Source organism: Geotrypetes seraphini, chromosome 5 (assembly GCF_902459505.1).
Source record: "Geotrypetes seraphini chromosome 5, aGeoSer1.1, whole genome shotgun sequence".
Lineage (NCBI taxonomy): Eukaryota > Metazoa > Chordata > Amphibia > Gymnophiona > Dermophiidae > Geotrypetes > Geotrypetes seraphini.
In genome coordinates this window covers 214,588,249-214,612,631 of record NC_047088.1, presented here as the reverse complement: position 1 = coordinate 214,612,631, position 24,383 = coordinate 214,588,249, and the positions used below count along the sequence as shown (strand labels likewise).

The following is a 24,383-nucleotide window of genomic DNA, read 5'->3' as shown; positions in this document are numbered from 1 at the left end:
CTCTGTCGCCTTCCACTCAACCAGTTCTTGACCAAGCTCGTCACTTTGGGACCCATCCCAAGGGCACTCAGTTTATTTATTAGATGTGTGTGTAGCACATCTAAGACTGCTAAAATCTAAATACACCACATCTAGCGCACATCCTCTGTCCAATTCTCTGGTCATCCAGTCAAAGTAATTGACCACATTTGTCTGTTGAATAGTTTCAATTTTCTGTAACATTTTTTATGGTTAGTTTTACTTTGTAAGCCATTTAGAGACATTAGTTTAGATGATATATACAGTTTAAATAAGGAGAAAAAGAAACTGTCTTATAGGGAAGCAAATCGTAATACTTTAGGATTATTCCCTTAAATTAACAGCATGATGCAGAGAATTTTCACAGGTGTGGAGTGCTCTATATGTAATATGCACTATGGCCCCAATTCTATAAAAAGCGCCCGAAACTAGGCACCTAGATCAATGCACTTAGCTGATCTAAGCACCTAACTTAATTTTTTAATTGGTTCAATTGGTGCTGTTAGTTGAACAGTGCCATTCAAAAACAATTTTAAAAAATTAATTTTCGGGTAGGCGCCTAATTCGGTAGGCACCTTGTGGGTCTACACTGAGGTGTCTACCCGAAAAACAGCCCGGGTTGGGGGCAGAGTTTGGTCATGGATTGAGTTAGGCACCAGTATATTAGGCCAGGTTTTTTCATCATAAAATACCAGTGTCTAACATCATGACACCTACAGGCACCTAACTCAATTTAGGCCCAATTATACAAACAGCACCCAACATTGAATGAAATGCAGTAGGTGCCGTTTTCCTAGGTACCTACTGAGTTAGGCGCAGATTATAGAATTGGGCCCTATAAGTGCAGTAGCTAGTTCTCGTTTGCTACAGCAGATGAGGCCAAGAAGTCTTTGTCATATTTGAAGGCCCAGTCACCACTGGCATAATGCTAGAATGGAATCCATCGGGAAATAAGAAATGGCTTGAGGAGAATGTGCCCCTGCAGAGAGGTATCAGAATGCACTCAATCCTTCTGTATTTCAACAGAACTTATTTTCGAGACATTGACAGCTATGAAATAGTGCTGCCCAATTCAGGGAAAAATTTTTGTATTCAATTCGGCCTATTGAATTGATTTTTTGATTTGATTCACATTTTCCACCCAATCGGGCATTTTTTAAATGTCCTGGCGGGTTTATTTTGTAGCCCTTTCACCCTCTCCAACCCCACAAAGGGTGCTGTGGTGTAAACAAATTAAACAAAAAAGAATTTTTCCTCTTTCTGTTAGTTCCTAGCTCATGCTCATTAATACCAGCTCTGGCAGGATATACATTTCAAATCTGACTTATTGTAATCATAAAATAGAAAATACAATTATTTTTCTGTCTTTTGTTATCTGGTCGTTTTATTATTCAAATCATGTTGGTCCCAGGCTCTTGTTTGTCTTCTGTTAACCCGCTCGCCAGGGTCTCCTGCCCATTTGACATTTTCTTCTTTCTCTGTGGTCATCATCCATCTTCCATCGCTGTATCTTCCCTTCCACTGCCATATCCAATCTTTCTGTTTTTTTCCCACTGTTTACCATCTCTCTCTCTCTCTCTCTCACCCTTCCTTGTGCCCTGGATCAAACCTCTCTATTCCCCCCCATGCAACATCTCTCCCTTCCTCATTATCATGTGCAACATTTCTTTCTCACTCCCCATGCCCATCTTTCCCTGCCCTCCACCCTATGTTCAACATTTCTCCCTCTCTCATCTCCATGCATGTCTCCCTCCCCTCCACCATATGTAGGATTTTTTTGCCCTTTTCTACCTCTGTTGCATCTCTCCCCCCTCTCCTCTACCCCATGTCCAACAATTCTTCCTTTCTCCTCTCCTGTCTTCCACCATGCACAGCAGTTTTCCATCCCTCCTAACCCCCCTGTGCAGCAGATTTTCATCCCTCCCTCTCTTCCTCCTGTGCAGTAGCTTTCCATGTCTCCCCATTCCCTTGTGCAGCACCTCCCGACCGACCACCCCTCATCCTCTTCATGTCTACCATGAAAGACATCAGAAAAGTGGATTGCCCAGTTTGTGTAGTTAGCATTTCTGAGCAGTTAATCAACAAGCATCTGGATAAATGTTTAATCAGGGAGGAAAAGAAGGAGAGTTTGCGAAGTTCTGTGCATAGAAGGAAGCCCATGGCCAAAGTTGTGTACAACTTACTATTCGTGACTTGAGGGAAAAATTGTCTGCTCAAGGATCAAGACAACAGCTGATTAGACAACATCAGGAGTTTGTACTCATGTACAATGCCCAGTGTGATTCTTTAAATCCCAAGTCAGCTGTAGAAATTGTGAAAGAGATTGAATGCAGTGGCAAGACGCGTACCTTACTGGAGTCAAAGCCCACTCAGCTTGCCATGACTTCACAAAGGACAAGACTGAGAAAGAAACAAATGAAATTCACAGTGAATATCGGAAAAAATATCAGAGTGAATTTCAGCTTCTAGTAGAAGCTTCTAGTAGATCAGGTAAAAAACAGGTGGAAGAAAACTGGCCAGAAAAGAAGACAAGACTTGAAAGAGTAGGAACAAATAGGCCCTGAAGATGGCACAAGAAGAAGAGGAGAGGAAAAAAGACTGTGCAAGGACTGGATGTCTGTGGAAGACCCTGTATCCATCAAGAAAGAAAGTGAAACGGATGCTACTTGCAGTACGGTAGAAGAGATAGAACCTTATGCATTAGGCCCATCTGAGTTTCCTCCATCACCATTATCTGCCGCTAGTAGCTACCCAAAGAATATGCTAAATAATCACTCAATTATAAATAAATAAGATGCTTATAACCATACAACTGTTCATAGAGTTTTCTGCTCAGAGAAATGGAGGTGATAACAGGAAAAATCCCAACACTACCACCTCACCGCCCAATCATTGCTTCAACTCTAGAAGCCTGTTGTAAAATCTGTCAGTGTTTGAAAAATGCTCAAAGCTACTTCTATTTCCAAAATAATAAATATAATGATTTAAGTCTGAAACAGCAAACTTAACTTTGGCTTGCGGGTTCCAACGGACGTGGCCCATTTCGTTCCTGCTTCAGGGAACCGAAAAAGAGTTGTAGGAATGCTCAAAGTAAGGGCGTGGTGAAACTCTGAGAATACAAAAATGTTAAGAGTTAAAGACTTTATTACTTTTTAATAAACGTTAAAAATATACGAAGTAAAAGATATATAAAGTGCATTAAGGCTACGAATGGCACTTACCAACTTAACGACTAATTTTTCGTTTAAGCTTTTCATTAGAGCTACCTCCTCATAACATGTCGGCTGCTGCGCTGTCACCAGAACAGGTTTTAAAAGACTGTTACGTCAGTACGTGATTGACGCAAACAGTTGTCAGCCAATTGTAACACCCACACGTGAAGTGAGGGCTATTTAAAAAAAATTGAAAAGGAAAAACAAAGAAAAAGATAAAGATAAAGCAACGAAAATAAGTGAAAAACCTCAATGGAAAATGCTTCATAAGAAGGCTCGCCACTCAATCTCACTGTTTAAGCCTCTCGGATGGAAAGTATCTAATTTAAAAATCCAGCTCTGTTCTTTCACATAAAGGATCCCTTTTAGATCACCCCCTCGAGGTAAAATGGGAGCTTCCAAAATAGAGAAACGTAATGTGGACACTGGATGGTTTTCATGCAGCTACTCTTGCTGAATACTGTAGAGTCAAGCGTATTCCGAGAGGGTTATGGATGCGAACTGAACCCCGGTTATTTCTGGACAATGCAAATTTTATACAAAAATGGAATGCCATACTTAACAAGTGCTCGTACGATTTGATGTTACTGATCATTGAAACAACTAAGATTGAATTAGATCAGTATAAGATCGATGTACATACCCATGAAGACTACTTAAAAAGCATTACACAAGAAGATACGTATGCTGTCCAGTTTCAAGATCTTACAAAAAAACTTGAGGACTTTAAGACTGAATTGAGAAGTTCCAAAATTAAAAAACTGCGGAGAGATGAGTTAGATTACCAGCGCGGATATGTATACAGTTGGATGGACAAATCCCGATGCAAAATCACGAAGCGCCCCACATATGCTCAAACCTCAGAGGATGATGCACAACAAGCACCACGAAGCATCACTATCTCTGCAGTACCCACTTCAGGACCACAGAAGAAGCCTTTTTTGTCAAACAATTCAAGGGTGGGCAGTTTGAGACCCACCAGACACAAAAGTCCCAAGTCATGAGACAGTCGAATATGTTTAATTTGTCTAGTAGGGTCCTTACTGACATAGAAATTGAGGTTCTAAATAAAGGACTAGCATTTGTACCTACCTCTAAGTATAACCCTTTAGATACAAGGATCTGTCTGTACAAGTTTATAAGCAAATTGAAATTAAAACATTTTTTTCAGGACATTCATGATAGTTCTGATATTTCAGAAATTAGGGATAATTCAATTAGTCTTCAATCCAAAAGGCTTCCTCTGGGCCCGGTAGATCACTACATACAAGTGTTTCAACAAATGGTTGAAAGAGATATCACCTCTTTAGAATCTCAACAATTATTTGTTAGAGATAATTTGAACCCTGCTCAAAGAATGGCTTTGAATTCTTTGTCTTCTGATAAGAATATGGTAATCCACTCAGCGGACAAGGGTGGTGGCACAGTGGTATTAGACACTTCCTCTTATGTTCAAGAAGCGTTACGCCAACTTTCAGACGTCACTTATTATAAATTAATTGATCATGATCCTACTGTAGAACTAGCTGAGGTGATTTCCCATATTTTATTGCAAGCCTTAGAATCTGGTATTATAACTGAGGAGGAATTTAAATTTTTGCGTTGCCCCAATCCTGTGATTCCAGTAATAAATTTTGTCCCAAAAATTCACAAATCTTTGGTGGACCCTCCAGGATGCCCAATAATGGCAGGTATAGGCTCTATACTAGAACCATTATCGGAGTTTCTTGATTTACAGCTGAAAGATCATGTACCTTTAATTCCGTTCCCTTATTAAAGATACAGGGGCGATGATCACCCTTTTAGAGACTTTTCAAAATGTTCCAGCTCATGCCATCTTGGTTTCTTTTGACATTGCAGCCTTATACACAAATATACCGCAAGAGGCAGCCATGAATATTATTAGGAGTCATCTTCAGAGAATGGATTTGTCATCTCAACGTATAGCCCGGGTTGCCATTAATAAAAATTATTTTCAATTTGATCAATCTTACTATCTACAGATCAAGGGGACTGCGATGGGGGCCAAGATGGCACCGACAGTGGCGTGCCTATATGTGGCAACCTTCGAATAACAGTACCTATACTCTGCTGAATATTTTTCCAAAATACTCATGTGGAAACGTTATATTGATTACATCTTTGCAGTTTGGTTAAGAACAGCAGCGGAATTATCTGAATTTGTGACTTGGCTTAATCAGGGTGATCCGAATTTGACATTTACAGTTAATTCCAACTCTCAGACCTTATCTTTTTTGGACATTAACATTACTTTAAATGAAGGTAGATTTCACACGACAATTTATAGAAAATCTACTGACCGAAACAACTTGTTACGATATGAGAGTCATCACCCTAAACATTTACGGGACAACATCCCTACAGGACAATTTTTACGGCTACGCTGTTTGTGCTCCTCCCGTACTGACTTTGTGAATAAAGCTGAAGACATGAGAGACCAATTTAAAGAAAGAGGTTATCCGGACAAAGTCATCAAAAAAGCAGACAAAAGAGCATTGTATGCCCAAAGAGAGGTTCTTTTCACCACTACTACTAATATATCTAGTGAAGCTTCTACTGTATGCGTGATGCCATATTCTCAATATGCATTTAAAATTAAACATATCATCAAGTCTCACTGGCATATCCTACAGTATCTTGATATTTTTCAAGTACCTCCTACTTTTGCTTACTCTCGAGGTTGAAATTTGAAGCAGCATTTAACTAGATCTCAATTTTGTTCAGAGATCCAATTGAACACTCTAGTCACGGGAGGGCATTCCCCGTGCTCATCATGTAGGCTATGTCAATACAGTGCAGCTTTACAAGACATGGCAGTACCAGGATGGGTACATCGTCGCAAATCAATAACACCTACAAATTTCAGCACAAGTGGTGTAGTTTATGTGATCCAGTGTCCATGCAAATTATTATATATAGGTCACACTGTACAGAGTATTCAGGTCCGCTTTGGAGAACATATATCTAGAATCACCACCCAAGTACTTGAAGCCCCACTCACTCAACATTGGACACATGAAAACCATCCAGTGTCCACATTACGTTTCTCTATTTTGGAAGCTCCCATTTTACCTCGAGGGGGTGATCTAAAAGGGATCCTTTATGTGAAAGAACAGAGCTGGATTTTTAAGCTAGATACTCTCCATCTGAGAGGCTTAAACAGTGAGATTGAGTGGTGAGCCTTCTTATGAAGCATTTTCCATTGAGGTTTTTCACTTATTTTGGTTGCATTATCTTTATCTTTTTCTTTGTTTTTCCTTTTCAATTTTTTTAAATAGCCCTCACTTCACGTATGGGTGTTACAAATGGCTGACAGCTGTTTGCATCAATCACGTACTGATGTAACAGTCTTTTAAAACCTGTTCTGGTGTCAGCGCAGCAGCCGACACGTTATGAGGAGGTAGCTCTAATGAAAAGCTTATACGAAAAATTAGTCGTTAAGTTGGTAAGTGCCATTCGTAGCCTTAATGCACTTTATATATCTTTTACTTCATATATTTTTAACGTTTAAAAGTAATAAAGTCTTTAACTCTTAACATTTTTGTATTCTCAGAGTTTCACCGCGCCCTTGCTTTGAGCATTCCTACAACTCTTTTTCGGTTCCCTGAAGCAGGAACGAAACGGGCCACGTCCGTCGGAACCCGCAAGCCAAAGTTAAGTTTGCTGTTCCAGACTTAAATCATTATATTTATTATTTTGGAAATAGAAGTAGCTTTGAGCACTTTTCAAACACTGACAGATTTTACAACAGACTTCTAGAGTTGAAGCAATGATTGGGCGGTGAGGTGGTAGTGTTGGGATTTTTCCTGTTATCACCTCCATTTCTCTGAGCAGAAAACTCTATGAACAGTTGTATGGTTATAAGCACCTTATTTATTTATAATTGAGTGATTATTTAGCATATTCTTTTGATATTTTTTCTAATCACTCTCCTCTCGATGCTTTAGAGAAGTTCTTGCTCCTTTTTCTTTATTTGAGCTAGTAGCTACCCAGCAGTGCCAGTGACAAAGCGCAAGACTCACAGGCCTGGTACAGAACATGACAGAAGGAAAGTTAGGGGTAAACAGAAGAAGAAATAGTGCGCTGCCTTCCCTGTTCTAAGGCTGAACCTGATTATGAATTTTATTTTCTATCCTGTTATACCTTTAGAAAGTTAATCTGCCTACCTTTTTAGACAGGTTACTGATCCCTTATACTCTATCTAGAACTCTGTGGTCCCCTGCCCGAAACCTTTTTTCAGTATCATCTCTTAAAATTATCGGCACGAGACGAACATAAATATTTTCAGTAGCTGCGCCTCAATTTTGGAATTCTTTGTCTGGATATATTAGAGAAGCTGCTCTAGATAAGTTTAAGAGGCGGCGAAAAGGGCAAACAGAATGCTAGGAATGATTAAGAAGGAGATCTGAAAAGGTTATCATGCTGTTGTACCGGGCCATGGTACGCCCACACCTGGAATATTGCATCCAACACTGGTCGCCGTACATGAAAAAGGACATAGCACTACTCGAAAGGATCCAGAGAAGAGAGACAAAAATGATTAAGGGACTGGAGGAGTTGCTGTACAATAAGAGGCTAGAGAAACTGAGCCTCTTCTCCCTTGAAAAGAGGAGACTGAGAGGGAACATGATCAAAACATTCAAGATATTGAAGGGAATTGACTTAGTAGAGAATGAGAGATTGTTCACCCTCTCCAAGGTGAAGAGAACAAGAGGGCATTCGCTAAAGTTAGAAGGGAAAAGATTCCGTATAAACGTAAGGAAGTTCTTCTTCACTCAGAGAGTGGTAGAAATCTGGAACACTCTTCCGGAGACTGTTATAGGGGAAAGCACCCTTCAGGGATTCAAGAAAAGGTTGTATAAGTTCCTGCTGGAACAGAACATACGCAGGTAAGGCTAGACTCAAATAGGGTACTGGTCTTTGACCTAAGGGCCACCGCGTGAGCGGATTGCTAGGCACGATGGACCACTGGTCTGACCAAGCAGTGGCAAATCTTATGTTCTGTTTTTTAAACATTTTTGCTTCTGCTTTTAGCCCCTATTATGTGATCCTTCATTGTTATCTTTTTCTAAAATTTTGGAGTTCCACCTCCCTCTCCCATTGTTGTCTGTAAGTATGTCTATTTTTGTTAACATATGTGTATTAATGTTCCTGTTACCCCTTTTTATATTTGTAATTTGCTTTGAAACTATGTTATAAGCATTTGCATCCGATTTTAATAAACATGAAACATGAACATCCTTTGCGACAGATAGGGAAATTTTAAGAATCTAATGTTACTTATTTCCCAGTTTGCCTGTATTTCCCCCTATCTGTTGTTTTGGGGTTTTTTAGTTTTTATTATTTTGAACCCATTGTTTTTAACTTTGTTAACCGCCTTGATTTGATAACAATTGTTAAGAAAAGTTCAAATAAACTAACTGTAGTTATAGCTACTTTCAGTAACACTGGTACCATTGCTCTCGGTACGAGTATGTTCCGGTACCCTCGGCACCCTCAGTATCTTCGGTATTGGTGGAACGTGTAAGACACCAGTACCTTTTAGGCCTGTCTGCCGGTACCTTAAGTGTCACGACTCGCCCAAAGAGGAAGCTAAGGATAAGATGCAATCCTCATTGAAAATAGGCGAGTCTCAAGGTGGTCGCTGGAAAGTTGGCCCAAATGCACTCAATGCCCTGATGACTTGCAACATAGTCCTCCATTCATAAAGATGAGTGAAGATTCCCCAAAATAGGCAAGACATCGACGGGGAACCGCCGCAGCCAGAATTTAGTCCGAGGCTGAGGCGATGTGAAGAGGCCCCACCGACAAGAAGCCCGCGAGGGAAAGAAAACTCGTTGGGTTTTGTTTTTTTGTCCTGTAGTAACTAGATAAAGTAGAAGAAATAAATATAATGAAAATGAAAACACACTGAGCAAGAAGGCAAGGCAACAAAAGAAAGAGCATTTGAAAAGATGACTTCTTAGCTCAGCAGAAAACAGAAAACTGAGACACGCGCCTATGTCAGGCAGGAAGGCACTCATGCAAACTTTCTTAAGTTTAAAGTGTATCAACGCTTTTGCAGCTGTCCGCGTCGGGGCTCCGTGGATGACGTCATCCACATGTGAGCATATGCTGCCTGCTTGTTCTGGGATAACTATTTGAACTAGCTCACATATGTATATATTTAAAGAACTGAATTGTTTTAGAACAAGAAAACTATACAGTTCTTCTTCCTTATTGCAATCTTGACTGTTATATGCACAGAAAATATAATTTTCACTGAAAAACCTATAAGTGATACTTCTATTTTTTTAATACACAAGTGTACTCCTGTTATTTTAGGACAATTAGCTCTTCAGATGCATAACAAATAACAAATTATATTCTATATGATATCAATGCCATAAAATAAAGCAAACCCTACTTTCAACTTATTTGCACACCATATTAATTGTTAACCAGACTCTGGTACAGAGTAGCACATAAATATAAAATCCTTTGCATCATGTTCATCATCCTGCTTATTATCAAGCTGATTAATTCTAAAATTAAACTGACCTATTAGGACAATTTAATAACTCTTTATATACAAAGTCATTGTTTTTCAAATGAATATTTGCAGATGTACATTATAAACTGACCTCACTGTTTTGGGAAATTTCACACCTACCCCCTGGAGTACAGATCACCAAAACATTTGTTGATAAAATAAAAAGGAAAATTCGGTCCAATTTCCTGCTATTATAAGTATCAAGTTAAAGAGGATAGGGCACCAAGACATATTTTTCTTCTAAAAGCTTAAGAAAGAAAAAAAGACTGAGTTCAAGGCTGGACATTTCAGATATTCATAATGAAACCCAACCAATATCAAATATTATTTTATTTCGATATGATTAAACTTGAGCAACTGCAATGCTATACAATATTTGACAAAGTAATACTAGGCAAGTACCAAGAAAAACATTACAGTATATTTGTATGTTAATACATTCAGTATTTATAAATATTAACCTAGCATACTTTTCAATGTTATTTAAGCAATTTTATACAAGAATGGATCAGCAGTTATTTCAAATTGTAACAAATTATTATACATTTGATATAAAATGTGTTTAAAAATGTCCAGTTGTCACAAATATTTAAAATGTCTTTTCAAAAATCTTCCATTAATAGAGAAGTCTAGATGAAGACCAGTCTGACTTTAAACAAAAGATTACATTTTTGAGAGGTTTATTTTCTTATTGATCTGCACTTTAGTTCCCAATTTACAGTCAAGAATAGATAATGTTTTCATAAACAGCACACAAAGAAATACTGAACAATGTTGCCTTCATAGAAAGATAAATACGTGAACATTTACTGCTTACTGTGGATATTGGTTTAATCAGGAAGTAGCCATCATCCTTTCGCTACAGAGCAGTGACAGCACTCCAAAACAAGCCGTAATTTTTTTTTTTTTTTTTCAGTTAACAGAAATGAAAAAATAAGCACTATTGTGCCCCAGCTTTTCTAACCCCAGAGATCACCAGATGTTTTGCCAATCATGGAAAGATAATCCAGGAAAGCTTTTATATTGCAGCATTTTTGAATCATTTAATATCTAGCTTACACAACCTCTCTCTTTCTCACTTACTCACAAAACATGGCTGGCTTATTCAGAGATTAGCAATTATTGTAATGAGATACATTACTGTGGATGGGGTCAAATAGTACTTCCTGCAGTTTACACATTTTGATATCCTGGTAAACAATCTAGAAGGCAGGTGAAGCAACTAAATCATGAAGTACAGGATCACGTAATCTGAACTGAGCCAGGTGAAGGGGCAATAAATAAAATATTTCTTTATTACTCCGTTCTAGTTACAACCCCCCACCCCCCACCACCAAATCAATAGCACTAAGAACTAAAGGCCAAGTAATCTTGTAAAATCAAAAGCAAAAACCTTGTTACTCAAAATTTTAATATTGTATTACAAAACTATACAATTTTAAAGGCCAAGGAAAGAAAAAAACTGGAGCAGTTTAAATATTTACAACTCTAAATGGATTGGGAAAGCAATAATATTGAAATCAGACACACTGTATTTAAAAAGTTCCAGCTAGAATAAAATATGTGGGAAGATATTTAAATAGACAGAAATTCTTTAACCTTCTCTCTACATCAACTTTTGAAACTGACAGCAAAGCTATATTTTCATATATGCTGTATAGCAGGGATGCCAAACTCAATCACATAAGGGGCCGAAATCTAAAACACAAGCTAAGTCGCAGGCCAAATTTTTTATTAAGATACTTACCCCCTCTTTTACGAAACTGCGATAGCAGTTTCTAGTGCACAGAGCCGCGCTGAATGGCCTGCGCTGCTCCCGACGCTCATAGAAACTCAATGAGCATTGGAAGCAGCGCGGGCCATTCACCACGGCTCCCCACGCTAGAAACTGCTATCGCAGTTTCATAAAAGGAAGCCTTAGTCTTAGTAAAAGTATAGATCCTTCCTCACCCTGAGACACCATTCCAGCAATTTACCTGGTTAGTTTCATCTCAGATGTTACCATACTTATAGGTCCTTTTATTAAGGCATGCTAAATATTAGTGACGCTAAACGCTAATGTGTCCATAAACTATAATGGACGCGTTAGCGTTTAGCGTGTGCTAAAATGGCTTGTGAACCTTAGTAAAAGCACTCCTTAATCCCAACTTTATTCAAAAAGTCTTTCTAGGCATAGAGAGTGGAACGCTTTTTTGTTTGTAGGGGGAAAGGGTGAAAGCTCTGCCACACACCTCGCCCCCATCTAATCTAATAAAACCCTTACCTGCGCATGCACTGTTGAAGTGACTTGATTCCTGCTGCCGTGAGGTGTGCTTCCGTGCCAAATTTGATTGGAGGCTGGGCGGTTTGTGGCGGCAATTTCAGCGGCGGTTTGACTCCTGCACTGCTGGGACGCCTCTTCTCACCCTCCTGACCAGCAAATGCAGCAGCCGCGGGGCATTTGCTAGGCCGATCACTTCGATAATGTGAGGTGGGCCGGCCTAGCAAAAGCACTGAGCTGCCCGGGCTAGCGGATGCTGGACAGGGGGAGCAGTGAAAGGAGAAGGGGTACTACTGGACAGGCGGAGCAGGTAAGGGGTGCTGCTGGACAGGGGGAGCAGAGAAGCGGTGCTGCTGGATAGGGGAGAGGTAAAACAAAGGGATAAGGCCTACTGCTAGACAGGTAGAGCAGGGAAGAGGTGCTGCTGGACAGGGGGGAGATAAAACGAAGGGAGAAGGGCTGCTGCTGGATAGGGGGAGCAGGGAAGGGGTGCTGCTGGACACAGGGGAGGTAAAAGGAAGGGAGAAGGGCTACTGCTGGACAGGGGGAGCAGGCAAGGGGTGGTGGTGGATAGCCGAGGAAAGAGAGAAACAGAAAGAAAGACAGACAGACAGAAAGCGGCCAAGGAGATAGAGAGAAAGAAAGAAAGACAGACACACACATCTATTCTAGTACCCATTAATGTAATGGGCTTAAAGACTAGTAATAGTACTAATTGTAATACAATTTTTTGCATTCGTTTTTCATATATACAGGGTACACACAATATAATCTTATTAACAACACATAATGGTTAACCACAAAATTAAACTACACAAAGCACACTATATGCTTCTCAACATTCATTCCTACCAGAACACAGATAATCCCTATGCAAATATGGGACCACAAACTAAAAGTACTAATATATACAAACGAAACCCTAAGATGCAAGACTCTGCATGCAGTACAACCCCAGAGAAATAGCATTTCTTCCTGAACAGTGCAAAATATAGACAGCAGATATAAATTCGCAAAACTGACACAATTCAATCACTAAATTGAAAATAAAATCATTTGCCCTACCTTTGTTGTCTGGTGATTTTGTTTTTTAAACCATCTTTTCCCAGTCTCTGGCTGCACTTCCTTCTGTGCTCTTAACTGTATATCCAGGGCTACCTTATCTGTTTGCTGTTTTTCTCTCCTTCACTTTCTGCCATACATCCATCTTTTAGCATTAAATTTTAACATTCAACTTTCTTCCATTTTTCTGCTTTCTTCTCAAAATCTATCTACTTTTCCATGTCTTCTCTTCCTATCTATCCATGTGTACCATCTCCTCCCTCTTTCTTTTCCTCTATTTCCATCTATCCATAAGATGCATTTTTGCTTATTTCTTTCCTGCTGTACCCATCCCTGTGCACCATCTCATCCCTCTCCCATGGTCAAACAACTCTGTCTTCCCCCTTCCCTTCTCATATGGTCAGGTATCTTTCTCCTCTTCTTCCCATAGCCTGGAATCTCTTTCCTCTCCCACGGTCTGGCATTTCTCTCTCCTTCCCTCCCTCTTCACAATGTCTAACATCTCTCTCTTTCTCTCCTCTCCTTTCTGCAGTCTGACATCTTTCTTCCTTGCAATCAGGCATATCTCTCTCTCTTTCTCTCTCCTCCTTTCCTTCCATTCCGTGGTCTGGCATCTCTCTCCTTCCCATTCCAGTGGTCTGACATCTCTCTCTTCCCTCACCCTTCTCCTGAACCTGACATCTCTCCTTTCATTGAGTCATGGCTCCTCCCTCCCAGTGTATCATTGCTCCATCTCTCGTCTCCACCACTATCATGCCCAAAAATTTTTCTTCTTCCCCATGTATACCATCTCTCTTTCCCTCCCACTCCACACACCTATGTCCAAGAATTTTCTTTTTCTCTTCCCTCACCCACCGTCAGCGTCCCTCTTTCCCTCCCTTCCTAACCCCCAGCCCGTGCAGCCTCTGTCCTTCCCAACCCCATCCCAGCCCATGCAGCATGTCTTTCTTGCTTTCCCCTACCCCCATCCCCCCACAGCCCATGCAGCATGTCCTTCCCTCATTCCCAACCCCAGCCCTTCCCTCTCAGCTGGATACTATGGTATAACAGTCCCCAGTTCCCAACTCCTCCACCTATCACCTCCCCACCGCTGTCGACCTGCCCCAGAAGTGTTCTTTCTGCAGCACTTCCTCTTCCCACGTAGGCATGACGCTGCAGAAAGCTCACTTCTGGGGCACGCTGATAGCAGGAGGCTGGCTTCGTGTCGGCTGTCTGAAGATTTTCAATTTCAGCGGCAGGGAGGTGGTAGGTGGGGGAGTCAGGCCTCAAGGAGGTTCCTGGAGAGTGTAGTGTCAGGTGCACAGTCACTAGAGGCCACATAAAACGGCCAGACAGGCCGGATTCGGCCCACAGGCCTTGTGTTCGACACATTTGCTATACAGAATACCAAGTTCTACACAGCAGCCAGTATGAATATGGGCAAGGACTCCTGCGGTCTTAAGAAAAGCTAGGAAAGCAGTGAAAGCCCAGCTAGAGGCTAGAAGGACTCAAAGGGACAACTTTGGAAGTGAAGAAGATGCTATAAACCAGTCTCTTTCAAGCTGTCCTCGGAGACCACTTGTTACAGATAAGTATCTTTGCTTTCTCTGAGGACAAACAGGTATAATATTCTCACATGTGGGACTCCCAAGCTGCTAGGATCATGACTCTGGAGAAGTAAGAAGGATATACAGTATAAAACATGATTCCTGGCGAAACCCTAAAAGGGTTGGCAGAAAAGTTGGTGGTCAGGAAGTAAATAAATTTTGCAGAACTGTTTGTCCAAACCAGTTTTTCTTTACACAGTAGTGTGAAGTGAAGGTATGAATTGAGGATAAGTAGCCACTTTGCAGATATCCTCAATAGATATAGAGCAGAAATGGGCTACTGAAGCCACCATAACCCTTACACATAGTGAACTATGACATGTCCTAATAGCATAGGCCCAACTTAATTAAGGGTATGACAAGGAGATGCAATCTAATAGTTCTCTTGGTAAAAGAAGTTCCAAGTTTGTTAGGGTCGAAAGCCACAAAGAGTTGGGAAGAATTTCTATGAGGTTTAGTCTGATCCAAGTAGTATGCTAGAGCTGCTTCACCTGGATGGAAATGTGGTTTTGGGAAGAAAACTATGGACTGGTTGAGATGGAATTCCAAGATGACTTTAGGAAGGAACTTAGAATGTGTCTGGAGGACTACTTTGTCCTGGTAGAATCTTGTATAGGATGGATCTTGTATAAGTGCCATTTATGCAAGAGTGTTTTATATATTATATTTGAATTTGTATGTTGTATTGTAATCCGCTTTGATTTAAAGTGGACAAGAAATTTTTTAAATAAATAAATATGTGCTTGAAGTTCACTTACCTGGGGTGCAAACGTTAGGGCTATGAGAAAAACCACTTTCCAAATAATATGTTTGAGTGAGCAAGTTTTGAGTGATTCAAAGAAAGACTTCATAAGAGTACAGACTACTACCATGTTAAGATCCCAGGCTACAGGCAGAGGATTGATAGGTGGTTTTTTTATGGTAAAATCCTTTCATGAATCTGGATACCAAGGTATAAATAGAAAATGGCTTATCATCCAATGGAGAGTAAAAAGCATTAATGGCACTGAGGTGAACTCAAACCGAAGTAAGTCTTTAGGCCTGAATTAGAGAAGTGAAGAAGGTAGTTTAGAATGGATGGGAATAGACATATGACAGGCTCAAGAGAATGGAGGCCACAACTTGCAGAGAACTGGCTCTACAGCTTGAATGTCCAAGAGATACTGCAGAGTTGCCTGTACCTGATGTACAATTACAAGATAGGAGGGATGGTATTGGGGAAAAGCAACCTAGAAAGGGACTTGGGGGTTTTAGTGGACCAATCAATGAAGTCGGGAGCACAATGCGCAGCGGCTTCAAAGAAGGCAAACAGAATGTTGGGCATTATCAAAAAAGTAATCACTACCCGAACCAAAGAAGTTATCCTGCCGCTATATTGGGCGATGGTACGCCCGCATCTGGAATGCTGCGTTCATTACTGGTCGCCGTACCTTAAGAAGGATATGGCGACACTCGAGAGGGTCCAGAGAAGAGCAACAAAAATGATAAAGGGCATGGAAGACCTATCATATGCTGAGAGGCTGGAGCTCTTTTCCCTGGAAAAACTGAGACTTAGAGGGGACATGATAGAAACTTACAAGATCATAAAGGGTAGAGAGAAGGTAGAGAGGAGCAGATTCTTCAGACTAACGGGGGAAATAAAAACAAGAGGGCACTCAAGAAAATTGAAGGAAGACAGATTCAGAACAAATGCTAGGAAGTTCGTCTTCAGTCAGAGGGTGGTGGATACCTGGAATGCGCTTCCGGAGGAGGTGGTAGAGCAGAGTACGATTTTGGGTTTCAAAAAGGGGTTGGACAAGTTCCTGAAGGAAAAGGGGATTGAGGGGTATAGTTAGAGGGGTACTATATAGGATAAAATGTCTTAAGTAAAGGATCACTTACAGGTCACTGACCTGGGGGGCCGCCGCAGGAGCGGACTGCTGGGCACGATGTTTAGCGCTTTCTCTGGCTTCCCCGCAGGAGAGTCCAAAAACAAGTCTAGTGGGAGGTGAAAGAAGTCTTTCTTGTATCCCTCCCATATGATGTCCAGCACCTGAGTAGATCCGTTCCCATTCCTGGAGGAACTCCAACAACTGGCCTCCAATGCAAGGAAGCACAGCAGAAGCCCTGGCGTCATTGGGACTTCTTGGAGGCAATGCTGGTGTGAGAACCCAAAGCCTGCTGGCGCCTGGGGCTGTTACTGCATTGTCTGCAGCCCTGGGACAGAGGGGTCATCACCCACATCAGGGCTCTCCGAGACATCTTGGCTAACAGTGCCACAAAAGGTATCTATGTCATCCAGGATGGACACAATATCTATGGTATAAGCACGCCAGTTAAGGTAGCCTGGTTCCTTAATAATAGGGGTACTGGGATACTGAGCAATGGCCTCTACAAAGGAAGGCCCTGGCATAGAAGTCTGCAGCATGCCCATCGGCTGTGCTGCATGGGCTGGATCCATAAAATATGCTCTCCACATGAGCTCAACAAAGCTAGGGAAAAAACATACATTGGGGCTGGCATCAGCTCTCTGCGAGCCCAAGACAAGGTCTGAACGATGTCCCCAGACTCCGTACACCTGTGCTTCGTGTCACCATCAAAATTTGCACTGGGTGAGATTTCCTGCCCACTTCCTAGACCCAAACAGGCTTCCCAGCCCTAGAGGATCCAGTGGAGTGAAGGCCCAAAGCTCCCGCCCCTCACCTCATGTGCTGCAGCACACAGTACACGGACACTCCTTCAGCACAATCCACACATGAATTCACCTCCATAAAGTTGGAGGAGTCCATCCCTAATGATTTTAAATTAAATCAAGGCAGAAAAAAAAAGTAAAAATAAAGATTGCTAAAAATCCAAGATGGCTACTGCCAGGAAATTTGTGCCAAAAATGCCTCATGGAGACTAAATAAAACTTCAAAAAATAGCAATTTGGGGATTTTGGGAGTGGAAGACCTGACCCATTACTCCCGGAAAGTGCTGAAAACCCTGTTTTCAGACACCCCTTCCCTCCCCCCCCCCACCACTTATTCTCCCATAGGAGGAAATGGAGCTGTACTTAAAGTCTCCACAGTGCCTGCCTGTCAGCTCTGTCTGTGTAGCTGAAGTCAAGGGAAATTAATTTCAGCCTCAAATTTTCACCGAAAAGTTCAATCTTCAGGATCTTTGGGCTGCCATTCGGACAGACCCCCAACTGAGACTTTTGCCCCCACAGAACTTCCTCATGCAATCGGGGGTGAGAAAACGCAGCCTATATCTTGATACTCTAAGGGCTCTTACACAGGGTGCAAACAGCCTGCGCTTAACCTCTGACAGGGTCAGAAGGTAAGCATACTCCCAAGGGGATGGGCCCCGAGCTCTGAAGGTAGCACACAGCAGGCTGGCTCCACAGGTCCAACCAAAGCTTGCCCTGTGAAGCAGTAGTCCGGCTCCGCAAAAACTGCAGCCTTTCCCAGGCAGAGAACCCCTCCAAAGGAGTCTCAAGACACCAAAGCCACCGAAGAAAGATGAACTTTAGTGGAAAAATTAAGAAAAGAAGAATAACAGAAAGACTTCTGTCCGGTTCATTTTCAGAAATGAAAGCTGCAGGGGGCTCTGTACTCCTCAGCCAAGTGAAAGGAGCAGAAGAGAAAAAGTGTGCAGATTTCTGCAACACCCGAGATTGGTCTGTCAGCTGCAGACCACCGTCTGCTTCTTCTCCACGGATGTAGAGCTGGATTCAAACAGGGAAGCTCTCAGCACTGAAAAACCGAATAAATCCAAAAATAACTCAAATAAAATAAAGATCAGAACAGAAATACTCCTTCTGACTCAAGTGCAGAAGAGAACAACTGTAGATGGCAGTAAAGCTCCCAGTGAAGTAGGAGGGTTACAGAAAATATCCGGAGTGGATTCCTTCTGCACAAGCTTGCGGCCACAGGGAGATAACCCACTTGTCCAGAATGACAAATCTATTGCACTGGAATAAACCTTTTTGTCAACTCCTGGTCAATATCAGCCAGAAAACTTAAAACATTTCAATTGATCCTTCCCTTTCCCAGAGGTGTAAAATACAAGCACATATTTAACTCACTACTCACCTACCTTGGCGCCAAGACATGGAACAATCTTCCAACAATTATCAAGATAGAACCTAACTACCCCAGATTTCGAAGAAAACTGAAGATCTTCCTTTTTGAAAACATATACTCTTATCGATATTTACTGAGTATGCTCTTCCACAGCAACCTATACCTCATTTCACCCTTCCAGAAACCACAACCTCCCTCCCCAAACTCTGCATAGCATAATCCTACCATTCTACTTGTATCTAACTCAACAGTACTATAGTTCAAACTGCTGTCCTGTAATTCTAATAACAGCTCAATGATCCCCTCTATTGAATTATTACTATATCTCCTACCTCTGGTAAAAACTACCTTATAGTATACTGCTTACTTTATACTATATTTCACTGTTGTAACTCTTTCTTGATTTGTAAGTCGCCTTGAATCTAGATAGGAACAGAGCAACCCAGAAATTGAAGATTAGATTAGATTACATCAGGGGTGTCCAACCCACGGCCCACAGGCCGCAGGCTGCCCAACAAGGAGTTTTGTGCGGCCCAGCTTCTCCTTTCCTCCGGCGGGTAGTTTTCTGGCCGGCTCCCTTGCTGCAGTTGTCTGTGGGCAGCGTCGGCTCCTCGTGCACAATCTGCGGCTGTGTCAGAAGCGGTCCCTCTGACATCATAACATCAGAGCGAAAGCTTCCAAATCAGCCATGAATCGCATGCGAGGAGCCGACGCCACCCACGGACAACTGCAGCAAGGGAGCTGGCCAGAAAACTATCCGCTAGAGAGTTAACAAAACTACCGCCACAGCTCCCTTCAGGCAGAGGCGCCACTTCCAGTTCTGTTGTTGCACTATTGCGCATGCTCTGTGCTGGCGTCTTCTAGAAAAAAAAAAAGCACAAGGTTTGTGGGGGTTTTTTTTTGGGGGGGGGGTTCTGTTCAGAGAAGGATTATAGTAGACTAGAATGACGGTTGGAAGTTAACTTCTGTAAAATGAGATTTTTTTTTGCCTCCATCTCTCTTGTGCTGCAGATTGTGTGTTTATGGATATACTGTGTGGGCACTACAGGTGGTGGGTTTAAGAAGTAAATGGGAGAGCCAGATAGGTTAGTGATTAATTTCCACACAGCACATGGGGAATCCGTCTTTTATCCAGACCCCTATTCAGATTGCCAACGGCCATAAAATAAATATTTCCAGTACAGTCACGGATCGCGTGGGAAGCCAGTCATCACCGCCCGCAGCTTTCACCAGGAAAACAATTGCAGCATTGGAGATGGCCAGAAGGGAGGGATAATGTTGTGTTGGGACGCCAGAGGAAGGGAGCACAAACTTTGGACAAATGATGAAGGAAGGAGGGAGGGCGCATGAGCCATATGATTGAAGAATGGAGGGAGAATTGGGTGTCTGAGAGAGGGAAAGAGATGGTGCACATGGAGAAACGAAGAAAGAGGAGAACTGTTGGGCAGAGAGAGGAGGAAGGGGGGAGAGAGAATTATTGGACATGGTGGTGGGAGAGGAGTGAGGTAGAGATGCATGGGCGTGGAGAGGAGGAGGGAACATGCTGGGCCAAGGAAGCCTCCTGGACTGTATTTTTTTTAAAGTACAGAGGGGAAGGGTATTAAAAGAAGTGCTAGATTGGGTGTGGGGGAAAGCTTATGGGGCAGAAACAGAGGACAGAGAGAGAGAGATGGTGGGCAATGGTCTGAAGAGAGAGAAGTTGGATCTGGGGTGGTGTGGAGGAAGAGGGAAAGAGAGACTTGAAGGGAGAACTGTTGGGAAGAGAAAGGGAGATGGATCTGGGATGGAAGGGAGGTAGGGAGAAATTTTAGGCCTTTGGATGGAAGGCAGAGAGATGTAGCATCTTTTTTCCCCTCCATTCCATTGTTCAACATCAAGGGGGGAGGGAAGAAGAAAAACAGAAAAGAGAGGGAGCAAAATGTTGAACCATGGGGATAGAGGAGGAGAAATGGACCCATGGGATGGCAGGAGGGAAGAGAGCTGGGATAAGAAAGGGGATGGAAAGAAAGGGAGTTATAGCCTGACCAGTGGAGAGAGGGAGGGGGATTCTGAAAGTGGTGAGCCATGTGAATGAGGACAAAAAGGAGATGAGAAGATGAGTGAGAGAGCAGTGAGTGGTAGAAATGTGGTAATGGGGAGTAGATAGTAGGAAATAGGAGGCTTGGAAAGGAGTGAGAAGGGAAATGGGAGAGCTAGGGACTGAGAGAAGATGGAGAATTGAGAGGTAGCTGAACATTTAAAAAGAAGGGTGAGAAAGAAGGCAAGATTTGAGTGGACAGAGGCAAAAAAGAAAAGAAAAAGTTAAGAAAGCTGAAAGGGAAAAATCAATATGTTGGAGACAAGCATAAGGAGGAAATGGAACAAGAGAGAAGAAAAAAATGAACAGCAAACACTGGAAAGAGAATTAGTTGAATATGGACAAAAGGCAGAAAGAGAAACTGGGACCAAGATGATAGAAAAACAAAATATCCAGACAAGGTAGAAAAAATTGTTTTATTTTGAATTTATTAACTGGAATATGTTAGCTTTGGGATATGTGAATCACAATTATTTTTATATTCAGTGGCGTAGTCATATACAGCTGATTTAGGGGAGGGACTGGAGCCCAAAATTAGTGGATGGGCACCAAAGTTTCTCCCCGCCTGAGTTCAATTTACAAATACTTGAGGTATTGGGGATTCCCAAGCCCTGCCACCTGAAGACATCTTCCTCCAGTTTAGCAACCCAAAATTCCCAAGCTTTGCAGCCAATGGCAATATCCTCAAGCTGCCACTGCTTTCATGCATGCATGAAAGCCAAGGTGATGGTGGGAGGGGGGCAGGGAGGAGGGAAGACAGCAGCTCTGCAATATTGCTGCTAGCTGCAGAACTTGGGAAGTTGGAGGGGAGAAGGTGGCCGTCAGTTGGTGAGGCTGGGGATCCCTACTAGCTACAACAGGGAAGATGTTCATTTTGAGGGAGCATAAGCTCAAAGTGGGAGGCCCAAAAAAGCAGTAATATTTACCCTGACTGAATGATCCTCCACATGTGCTGCTGACAGCTGATGCAGCATCCCCGTTCTGATGAGGCTCACCTCTGGAGATGCTCACCGTAGCTGTAATAGAAGTGAATGGGAAAGCCAGGAGCGTGCATCCCCACTCATCAGAGTGGGGATGCGGAAGCCTGTGGCTGCTTCCACTGTCAGCGGCGCACATGGAGGATCACTCAGTCAGGGTAAGCATTACTGCTTTTTTGGGTTCCTCTCTGCAATGTCCCTTTAATGAAGTTTTATTATTCGATACATATATCTTCTATATTAGTGATTGCAAATTTGGGACCTACTCAGCCTTTTTTTTGCTTATCAGCTAGTGTTAGTGTTTGTGTGGCCCCAGACAAAAAAATTTTCAGCTAATGCGGCCCAGGGAAGCCAAAAGGTTGGACACCCCAGGATTACATCTTGTACACTGTAACATTTCATTCTAGATTGGAACATGTTAAAAAGCAAAGCACAACAAAACTGTACTCTAAAATTAATTATCCAATTCAACAAATTAAGAAAAACCTAATGCAAGTTACAAACTGAGCTGGGAGTTTTCAGATACTCTGCTCCCTAGTATTAAGAGAGCATATCAATCCCAAAGAAATCAGAGTGATCTGTGAAAATAAAAGGATAGGAATGATATAAAAGCTTGAATATCATCCAAAGAGGGTGTTAAAAAAGCATGGAACTCCATACAGTAGTTCTATTTATATTGAAACACTCACACGCTACACACTACTGCATTCATCAAGTACTAACTAGTGAATGACATAGGAACAAATTTATCCCTGTGTCATTCTCTAATGCTAACTAAAAGGACAAAAGGATAACTGATATCTATTAATTACAATTAAATCAGTTTATAATCTATTTGAAAAAACCTTCCTTCAAAGGCTGTTATTTTTAACATATACACTGAGATCTAATTAATATTATATTACATTTACTCATGTATAATCAAATAAATTCAGTATTTTGTTGGGTGCAAATTAGGAATGTCAACAAAACACACCTTCATATACACATGCCTAAGTACAAATATAAAATCTGTGCTATTTCCACATCAGGTGTTATTGTACAAGAATATTGGAATGTTAAAAGTAGTAAATTTCTTTTGTTTCATGTATGTATAAATATAAAACAGGCACACACAGAGCCTGTGAGAATACAATATTCATTTTGCTGCAGAAGAACAGACATTGCATAACAATGAGATTTGCTAATGAAATCAACCATCAACCTGGAATACATATGTATTAACCAAGACCTCCGTGTCATTTTCTTTTTGCATCATTTGTTCTCTCATTTTTCTCAACCTTTCAGCATTTTCCTCCTTCAAATTGTATTGCTTCAAGCAAGCCAATACTATACAATATTTTGTTAACATTGTAGGTTCTTCATTTCCCACATTTAATAAAACTATAAATCACAGTTATATAGGTTCTACCAACATTGTTAATGTCCTTTGTGTAGAAAAGTCAAAGGATCTTAAAGAGATAAAATGACTTATTTTTAGTGGGTAACGTTAGACAATGTCTCAGAACACTCACCTTCAGAACAGAAACCAGATTTAAAAACAACTTTTTACAGTCAGGTTAGCACATTCTTGCTGATCAATATATGTATCACCCATTCACCCATAACACATGAAACTTTTTTTCCATGCACACAAAAGCATTGCTTGGTAAGGGTATTTTTAAAAAATATATATATATTTATCAGAAGTGATTCACCACTATGCAGAATTCATGTTAATGCTTAGTCCTTAATGATAACCTACAGTCAATGTATAAAAATAGAAAATGTCACTGTTGATTGTCAAGATTTTAGATTATTTCTGATTAACAAATATACAATTCTTTCAATAAAGAAATTTGTCAAAAACAGGAGAAGACCCTAATAATCAAACTTGATTTTAAAAAAAAAATCATGCCCTTGGGAATCAAACTCCAAAATATCTTGAAGTTGGTAATCAGAATGCTTCCACGTGATTTTCTAACCTTCTGACCTAAGTGTGAGAAACTTCTAGATATGACTTAAATCATCCCAATTTCTAACTAGTAGGGCATTCCAAACTAACTGAGGAACTAATACAAGCTCTTTGCCACTTTAAAAGGCTGATTCTTCATAGGTAGGAAAAGGAATGCCAAATCTGAATGTGCAGCTTCCCAAGAATTTTACAAAAGGTTCACTGAACAAAGTAAAGAAACATAATTTAAAAAAATATATTTTTTAAAGTTGCTTTTAATGTGTTCATGTGGATTTTGCAATTTACCTGCACAACTGCTAGATTTTATCTTTTTTAGATTTGTGAGATGGTTTTAAACACTAGAAAGATAAGCACAACTGCCCCTCGATCAAACATGCAAATCCAAAGTTCAAATAAGGCGTTAACTGAAACATTTACCTAGGAGCAAGCGCAAATGCCAACATCTTGCATAAAGTACTATTGCAAAATCAAGAAAGGTGTTATCCGGGGACAGCAAGCAGATATTCTCACATGTGAGTGACATCATCCATGGAGCCCAGTACGGACATTGCAAAAGTGTATTGTCACGTTAACTTCTCTTAGAAGTTTTGAGACCGCCCGCACCGTGCATGCGCGAGTGCCTTCCTCCCTGACGTTGG

At 41.3% G+C, this 24,383-nt stretch overlaps 1 protein-coding gene and 1 pseudogene across 15 annotated transcripts in view; one reads left to right on the top strand and one right to left on the bottom strand.

Annotated features, from left to right (window-relative positions):
* Positions 1-24,383, bottom strand: part of BAZ2B (bromodomain adjacent to zinc finger domain 2B) — a 535,524-nt gene that overhangs the window by 401,137 nt on the left and 110,004 nt on the right. The window lies entirely within an intron of this gene.
* On the top strand, positions 2,036-2,565 carry LOC117360415 (annotated as a pseudogene).